Source organism: Diadema antillarum, unplaced genomic scaffold (assembly GCF_040938485.1).
Source record: "Diadema antillarum isolate AM-2024a unplaced genomic scaffold, OU_Dant_1.0 seq00001212_RagTag, whole genome shotgun sequence".
In the NCBI taxonomy this organism is placed as follows: Eukaryota; Metazoa; Echinodermata; class Echinoidea; order Diadematoida; family Diadematidae; genus Diadema; species Diadema antillarum.
Window position 1 is genome coordinate 361,630 of NW_027272004.1, and position 9,860 is coordinate 371,489.

Below are 9,860 nucleotides of genomic sequence, written 5' to 3' on the forward strand. Positions count from 1 at the left end.
AGAAAAAAATCACTTGCTTGCTATTTCACATTTACTGAGATCATGCGGCGCACATAAAATGAAAGTGTTTGTAAATTTTATTGAGAGTTATTGTAATGTAATTTATCTGTAATGTGTGTCGTGAATGTTGAACTGTACACAGGAAGCTTTGTCCTTGGTTTTTGTTTTGTTTTCTGAATATCTTATGCTTCGAATAAAGAAATGTCATCAGAGAAAAGGTTACGAAATCTGTAAATTTGCAGCTACTATGTTAGTTATTGACGATCAGATATGAAACAAGATTGACAATTGTAGGTTACATTCTCATTCTTTTCGATAAAGTCAACGTTGATATGCTATACAAAGGAGCATAGCCACTTTTTTTTAACACAAACTAACGAAGACAAACTAGCTGGACGCCAATGATTCTGCCTCGTGGCCAAAGCTTTTGACGAGAAGAATTTGACAGATGACTGTCTCTTGGAATAAACTTGTTCGACTGACGATAATTCGATAACCCAAAAATGCTTGCGTTGTACAGTTTCAAAACGAATGTTCTTTCTCGCATTACATTTCATTCATGTGCCTTCTTCGGTCAAATAAATAAAATCTCATTGGAGCTCCAGGAAAAAAACGAGAGCCAACACGTGCCGTTGTTTTATTTTGCTCTTCTCGGATGCATATACACCATAAATGTGATCAATTTCCAACTTAACTTTATCTTTAGTTGTGTTTTAGTTTCGTTGTGATATCAAATGAAGAAAGATCAATATTAAAGTGTGTTTCTTACACTAGTCTTTAATTATACAAAAATAGCAACTTATAGGGAAAGTGGTTTTTTCCCGAAATATAGGTCGTTTGGTAAGTACATGATAATGACACCGAGACACAAGGAAGTGAAAGAAAAGCAAATGAAGATAAATCGAACCATCAATGTATTTTGATTTTTCACAACAGGCATGTACACTCCATTGAAATTGATAAGTTTCATGTTTGGGAATGCATTGATTAACCCCATTTGAACCAGGCAATTTTCGCCGTTAAAATTGTTGCGAATAAAAATTGAACAGAAATTTTATCATTTTAAGGACTGTAATTGGTAATCATGATATTTTTCAATGTCCGAACGTGTAAATTCTTCTGCAAAAAGTCGCTTCTTCAAATCTTCAAGAAAGCCAGAAACTAAACTTCGTATTTTCGAATGCAGCTTTGGAATCTGCTGGAACAAGTTTACGAAATAAACGGATGTCAGGATATACAATGCATGCATGGGAGTAGTAATGGAAATATGTATTTGCAGTCTGTTTATGAAATGAATCCAGTATAAATGATCTAAACAGGACGGATGATTAGCCTGCTACCCGCTGTTCCTACATGGTAAAGTTGCCCTTTCTTTTTGGGTCTACTGCATCTTACACTGAAAGATTGTAATCTAAACAGGCAGCATACACATAGAGGACTAAAACATCATCTATCCTAAAAAAAACAAACAAAACAAAACGAAAAAACAAAACCAAAAAAAAAAAAAAAAACCACACACACACAAACCAAAACATACTGGTAGTGTGATATATAAACATGTTATACATGTAAATAAATCCTGAGGTACTAATTTCATTTCAAATCCAGTTTGATTAGTTTACAATATCACAATATTTTCCAATACAAATACAAAAGTATATAAACATAATTATATTTGAAAACGGTGGAAAAAAATTAGCTTTAGCTAAGCAATACTAAACTATTTGTTTGAAATCATTGTGTTAATGGAATAAAAAAAGCCCACACCCAAGACAAGATCTTAGAGACACGGGACAGTCATTTTAAACTGGACGAACAAAAAACAAGAGTGATTTACTGGGAGCACACGAAAGCACCTGTAGCATATCTTACAGCAGTTAGCCAACTAACGTGACAATATATACATATAAACATATACAAAGTTCTGTGAATGCAGGTTGTATTCTATAATTGATATTCATCAGCTGGTTACATCCACATATCCAGCTACACTTTGGGTAAAAAACAACGAACAAATAAACAAACAAACAAACAAACAAACAAACAAACAAACAAATATAACAACTCTACAAAAACAACGATAAAAACACAGGAAACCTACAATCAGTCAAATCTGTAATATAGAATTACGAAACTCCCACGCGCCATCACACTAGGTTACGTACAGACCTGAAACCCGTCCTACTGTGTTTTTCGTTTTACCTGATTATTCTCTAAGTACATTAATTCCTTTAATAAAAACAATGAATTTGACTGAAACAAGACCGAGATCACATCAAGTATGAACACAAAACTTGTGAACGCTCGGTTAGGCATATATATATATATATATATATATATATATGTGTGTGTGTGTGTGTGTGTGTGTGTGGGTGTGTGTGTGTACACTCAGCAAAAAATAGAAAGTAAAAATTTTCTTTAATTGGCTATTAGCCTAGTAGGTCAATAAAAAGGGAAACTTAACGCATGAGAGAACACATTCGTTTTTCTCTTCCAAAGCCCAAAAGTAAAACTTGCAAAAATGGACAAGTTGTTAGTAAAGCGTGTATGCTCTTCCACATAACAATGAAAACAAAAGACAAATTTAGCACGACAAAAATGCAAATGAATTTGCAAAAATCAACCTATGAGCTCTATAATGGCTCTGTAACCCTCTTAAGATAAAGAAAGGCAAAAAAGAATGGATGAAATTGAAGAATATTCTGCCAAATCCATTGTCAAAAGACACAAGAGAAAAAGTAATGGTAACAAAGAAGGTTATATTTGAAACGTTATTCCAAATTAAGAAAATTCTTGAATTTGTCTCATGCATTCTTAAATTCCTTGATTGAAAGGTGAAATGAAGAAATTCCGTCGATTTTATCACCTTTGCAGCTTACTATCTATGTCATTCAAAGTTTAAATTGATAGAAAATTCTTATATTACACCTTCAGTCTACCCACTATGTTTGTTGTTTTAGAAAGTAAAGAGAAATGAGGGAACGGAAACTTATTTCTGCTTTTTCATTCATATCTCTCATTGCGTTAAATTGGTCTTTTGTTATCATTGCTATCTTGGAGGGAATTTGCAAATGAATTTCTTTCTGTCAATTTCTGCAATTTTTACTTTTGTGCCTTGGAGGACTAAAATGAATGTGTTTACTCATGCATTCAGTTTCCCTTTGTATAAACCCACCAGGTTGATAGCCAATTAAATAATCTTTAATGTCGTACATGACACAATGATTTTTATCAAAATCTTCAATGAAAAATTTTAACTGGAAAAAGTGTTTACTTTCTTTTTATGCTGAGTGTATAAATGAATATATATATATATATATATATATATATATATATATATATATCAGAATGCGCCAAAGTTCATCAAGAAGTAAACAGTCATTGAAACGAATGTACTATATGACTTGTATTTTACTGTAAGTGTCCAAATTCAGCTTCAAGTTTCTCATAACTATGTTACTCTGGTAATTTTTTTTGTAACACATATTTTTACCATTTTAAGTCAAGGAGTATTTCCAAGTTATAAGGTTTTATGGTGATAGTATTGGAAAGTAACCTACATTCAAGGCATTATTCACCATTTGCGGATGAAACAACAATCCAGTTGTAATGCTTCAAAATAGTTTTAAGTTATATTCAAAGATGTAAATCAGTATAATTAATGCTATAAAAGTATTGTTAAGTACACAAAATGTAGACAATAGTTGCAATAAAATTGTTTCGAGAATAAACCGTCTACAGTTATGGTTTATTGAGAAATCTAGTGATATCTCTTTATATTTTAGGGGTTTTTTAAGCGAAATTTTAATGTTTTATAATACAACTGGCCTACACAATAATATGCATCAAAGTGTGATAACACAAAAAAATTTTGAAATCACTGCTCCCAATGGTAAGCAATACTTTTTCAGAACAGCAGCATCTCCAACAGTTTTGACGATACAATTTTTAATGTCTGCAGTGCAAAACAAAATGATATACACATGCAAATTGGAAGAAACTTAATACAAGTGTGGGTGATTCTGTACCGATCAGATTCATGTATTGTCTAAACCCGTTGCGGATCAGTATCCTCTAATCAATTCTCATGCATTTATGTATAGTCTTTTTCGGGCATACTATACTCTTGCATCTATAAATAATCGGATCATGCCTTGAATTTTGATACTCTTGCATGCGGAAAAGTTAAGAATCATATGCTTCCCTGCTTTGAAAAACAAAAACAAAAACAAAAAAACTTGACGGGAATCTTATTTGTAGGAGAAAAATCACTGTTCATCAATCACTTTACTCTTTTGATTTGACAGGCACACACAAACACATACACACAGACATACAAACATATCCTTATTCCCACACTCACATCAATTTTGTCCACCATGAATTAGAGATGCGGTGAAACCAATCAAGATCCCTCTAGAATGCGCTTTTTCATACGTTTGGCTGTCATTACAAAAAAGAAAAAGAAAAAAAGATGATCTTTGAAGAGTTACAATTCAAGGACAGGTCTATTAGAAAGAATATCAGTTTATGCAAAGATCATGGCATTTGCTGTCAAGCGTTTGTCACAATGGAGAGTTTTGATATCGCTCAAAGTAGCAAAATTCAGTAACAGGAGAAGGCAAATAAACAATAAAAATTCCAAACAAATGCAATGCCACTTTCAAGAAGTAAATATCACACAGCTATCACCGTTATTTTGCTGAGCCTCCACTTTTTTTTTTTCATTGAAAGATCGAATCTCTCTCCTGGTTATCAGAATCAGTCTAAAATACCAACAAGATTATTTTCTTGAGATAACATCAGCCTATTTGTAAATGCTGCAGTAGAGGAATGGTTTCACAAAGTTCACGACAAACATCTCTGGCTTTTTTTCTTTTATGTTGAGGACAGTTTGGTGACATTGATGTTAGTTTTATCCAATTACATTTCACTTATGTTAGAAAGCATAAAAAACAGATGCCAGGAACGGCTCTGTATCAAATAACCGTTTTGACTAAATTAATTATGATACCTGTGGGCCTATGATGGTTATAATGATATCACGCTTAATAATGCTAGATGTGTTGTACAAATAACAGATGTATTATCACTATTATCCTTGTCGTTTGTCTCATTATCTCCACTATTAATTTTGATCTCCGCAATCAAACCTGGCAAGGGCGTACCACAAAAGCCACAACAGAAACCTTTATTATTGAAAAGCGTACAAAGGACTTTAGTATGGGCTGCGGAAGGTCACATAGGCGTTGTAGGAACTTATTACAAGCCTTTCTTCAGAGAGGTGTGGATAAAGATGGGATTAGTTGGGTGCACGTCACGAGACCAACTCCCACGAGTCACACAGCCTACGAGTTATAAAGCCCACGAGTCATACAGCCCATGAGTTTGACACTATAAAGCAAACAAAACCCACGAGACCGACACATTAAACCCCGTGTTAGTATCTGTCGAACTCGTGGGCTATTTTTACCCAAGTGTCGGTCTCATGGGCTTTATTTGCCTAGTGTCGAACTCGTGGGCTGCATGACTCATGGGTGTCGGTCTTGTGGGATGACCCCGATTAGTTTTTAGCCCTAATTGTATCTGTAGTGAAGATGCAAGTACATTATCTGATTCGATGGAAGATTTCCCTGTAAAAGATTTCTTCATGGTCCTCATAATTCACGTAGTGCCATTCTCTCATAAATTCAATGGTCAAATCCTGTCCTGTCGGTACTCTAATTATTTGCGTACTGGTTCAAACGTATTATTTGTTACACACCCCGCCCGTCTGATCTTCGTAATGGCATTTCCCAAGCCTTAAAAATTCTTCCAAATAAGAATAATTATACTGTTAATCATTATAGCATTAAGATGCTTTGAGGAACTAAGAAATGAAAATTGTGATGGAGGAATATGTGCTGTTTAACAAAAGTAGTGATACAAGTGGCAGGAGTTAATGGTATATACTGGAGTTATTCAACAGAGTTTAAGATCTTTAATGGCAAAAATGCCACTCACCAGAAATCCGAATGCCGAATAAACGGAAATGATGTACAAAATTAGGCATGATAAAACTGAGCACCTGAAAAAAAAAATCGAAAGGGTATGAAGCTCTTCTGATAAATGTATATCAAGCCTGACATCCACCATGAAGAAAAAACGCGGTGTCCACGCCGTCTCTGGGTCTGTGTTGCTGTGTACGGTATCAGAAGCTACCTACGCCATCTACGACAGGGTTTACATGGCTCCGCCGAGGTTCAGTTCAACAGTTCAGTTCCATGACTGAATTTATTATTTTATTTATTTATTTATTCACAACATCTTTTAACAGGGACATTCCGTTCAGTTCTGCTGACAGCCAGCAGACCTGCTTTTCAAGGAAGCCCTGTATACGATAATACAATGCATATATAAACTTTCAGGTAAAAACAAACAGTAGGTGACCTACACAAAAACAAACAAACAAACAAACGAATTATATATTATACAGTATTTACAAGTACATTCACAAATGGTACTAGAGGGGTACCAGTGTATTACAATAACATGTGGTACATATATCAACTCAACTCAATGTATAATCAAATGAGCAAAAAACAAACAAACATTATTTTCTACCATGCTTCATCAACCACCATATTTCCATCATCAATAAAAATAATGCATAAAAGCATACATTGTATCAGTTCATGCAATTAAGCAATTTGAAAAAAAGAAGAAGAAATAATTGACATAGGCCCCACCCTTTATTAGGACCACTTTGTTTTAAAATATAAATATGCTAGACACTGCTTAGATGAAGCAATGCTGTTATCGAATCGTACAAAATAGGATCTGGTACAGCCCATTGATACAGAGACCAATCACGTTGCTTTAGATAAGTCAATTCTCACGAAAAGTATAAAGCTCTCTGAAGTATAACTTAAATGTTGTTGTATATAGAAGAGAGAGAAAAAGAAAGAAAATATATTACAATATAATGTAAGCAAGTGTTTGCTGATGGGTGCGACATCAAAATCTGCGTTTCAGTTAATTTGTTAGTGAAAGGACAGACAGAAGTGAGAAAGTCAGAAGACCAGCATATGAAGTCTGGTGCAACATGATGATCAAAAAGGGAATGATAACCGTAAAAGGAAATAAAAAACTCATTTTATCCAAATAGCACTTATTTTGACGTTCGCCAAGTTGTTCGCTCAGTACCTGACATTACATGACAGCCTCATTTTGAGATTATTTCTGTTGTTTCTATCAAAGAGTGCGATTATTTTATGCTGCTACTTTGACATCTGCTGATGATTTGACATACTTAAAGGTACAGTTCAGCATTAGGAGCAGTGATATAAAAAATGTTTGAGTCATCACATTTGACGCATATGTGTAGGTCAGTTGGATCACAAAACATCCTACATAAGCATTTTGCTATAAAGTCTAAAATACGAGATATCACTATTTTTCTCAATTAATTTTGATTTTATCAATCTAAAAATATTAATTTTCCGGTAAACTGTGCGCTTAGAAACATCCGTATTAAGCGCCTCATAAATTGTATTGTACTGTTATTATTAATTAAGTATTTAATAATACTTAACATTGATCACACAGATTAACATTTTTACGTTGGCTGTTTCTATCCCTAACTCAGATTTTAGAACTATTTTTGAAGCACTACAGCTGGGTTTTTGTTTCATCTGCAAATGGCAAATAATGTCTTTAACAGAGATAGTACAGAATTTAAAAAAAAAAATACGTGTCCTGTCAATCCAATGTTGATTCTGTAAATGGTAAACCGCTTTCTTATCTTTAATTCATGTGCAATTTGTCGATTGACTTTGGAAACGATAGTGCTTGTGATGTACTGAAGTTGTCTGCTGCGTTTGTCAGTAATGGGGACACTTTAGTAGCCAAACCTAGATCTCCGTTAAGAGAGTTCTTTTATTCCAAGCATAGTGTTTTGCAACAATCTTGAGGAAATATTATGCACTTCTGCATTATTTCCACGAGCTAATAGCATGAATAGCATACGTTTTCCCTCAATGAGTGAACACATCCTAACAGTGACTTTCACATGATGACTTCGGTAAATGGTAATTATGCAATCACTGATATAAATGCGTGGATTGATGATGAGGTTGGCTAAAAACTTTGAAAATAGCGTTTATCTGTTTTTGCGTTCAAACTCATCAGTTGTAATATAAATTACTATATGTGTAACCACCACGTCATATGTTCTAGACTTTCCTTTGCATACGAGACAGTGACTATATGTTTTAGATCCAGATGTCGATTAAAAAATAAGTAATGTGCTGCGAATAGATATGTACGGCATTGTCAGCCAGTCGTTGGAACTCCACAACACAGCAGGCGTCTTCGCGCATACGGATCTGCTTTGTGGGTGGGCGAACACAACTTCACTGCTTGGAGAGCGTTGCAGCTCAGGCGTTTTCGTAAATTTTGTCCGCTTCCTCGTTGGGAGGAAAATCATTGTCTACTTCGTAGAAGCTGCCGATGTCCTCTTCTCGACGCGATATCGCTCTGAGGTCAATCGCTCGGTTGTGCGGCTCCCTGGCTTTCCACCTACAGCTTTGGCGACATTTCATTTTGTTTTGTTCCCAAAACGGACGATGGCCACGTAAAAAATATGTTTCCCGCAAGAATGTAGCAAGGAAGGGTGGCAAGGAACGAAAGGAAATAATGGAAGAAAATAACCATAGAACAATTTATACCGTACACATATACAATGGACATATCAAAAATATCAAAACAGACCAATAACAAAAATATCACATTAAAATACAAGATATAAATAAAACGATACTCCAATATTCACTTCAAAGCATAACTCAAATGGTGCCTTCACTCTTCACTCTATTTGAACCCCCCCCCCCAAAAAAAAAAACACACCAAAGGATAAACATTTTATGATATAATAACTTTATGATTATATATGGATATATATATATATATATATATATATATATATATATACATCTTTTTTATATTCATATTATCATTGCATGTTAACTTACCATGCGCAAGTCATGACAACGAGACTCCCTGTGACAGCAATCGCCAAACCGATGCCATAGTAGATGTGTAACCACGTATTATCTCCTGCAGGTCAGGGTGAGTAGACCTCGCAATATAAGCATTTACGCATTTATACACTGATAATACATTTCTATATTCATATATTCATATATTCATATTCATTTCAATTTCAATTTATTTTCATATTTTTCGATGAACAAATATAACAAAATTAAATTATACATGATATCAAGCTAGGAGACACACATAAATATTGTAAACATATAATAGAACATTGTGTAGAACATTGTGGCCGATCTATGAAAGTTGGAATCTGAGAATGATACAGAGCGAATTTAAATGTTGAGTCAGTGCTCATCGTGGATGGCGCTGTAGCAGTCAAAATTCAGATAACTTATACCTTGATAGCAAAGTACCATTCAGATTGGTGTACTGTGAGGCATATTTTTTGCGTCTTGAAATTATGTTGGGAAATAAACATGTTAGCCTATGGTTATATGTAAATAACACACATATTTTGACATGCATACATGTATACATTAAAACATGCATACAGAAGTCTTCAATACAGAGTGGTGCTATGTCACCCCAACACTGATTGGTACCGTTTGGCAATAGTTCCTACAATGTGTTGATATTGTTTCATACGTTGCTGGCGTCCCTGTGTCTTAGATTAAAGCTAGGATGAAGATACAATACCAACTCGTTCAATTCACATATCATAATAATTAATATTGTCTAAGAATCAGAAATTGTCTACTAGTGCATGTAGCAGTACCATAAACCATGAGATACTGTTTTTTTTTAAATCCACCTTGATTAGAAGT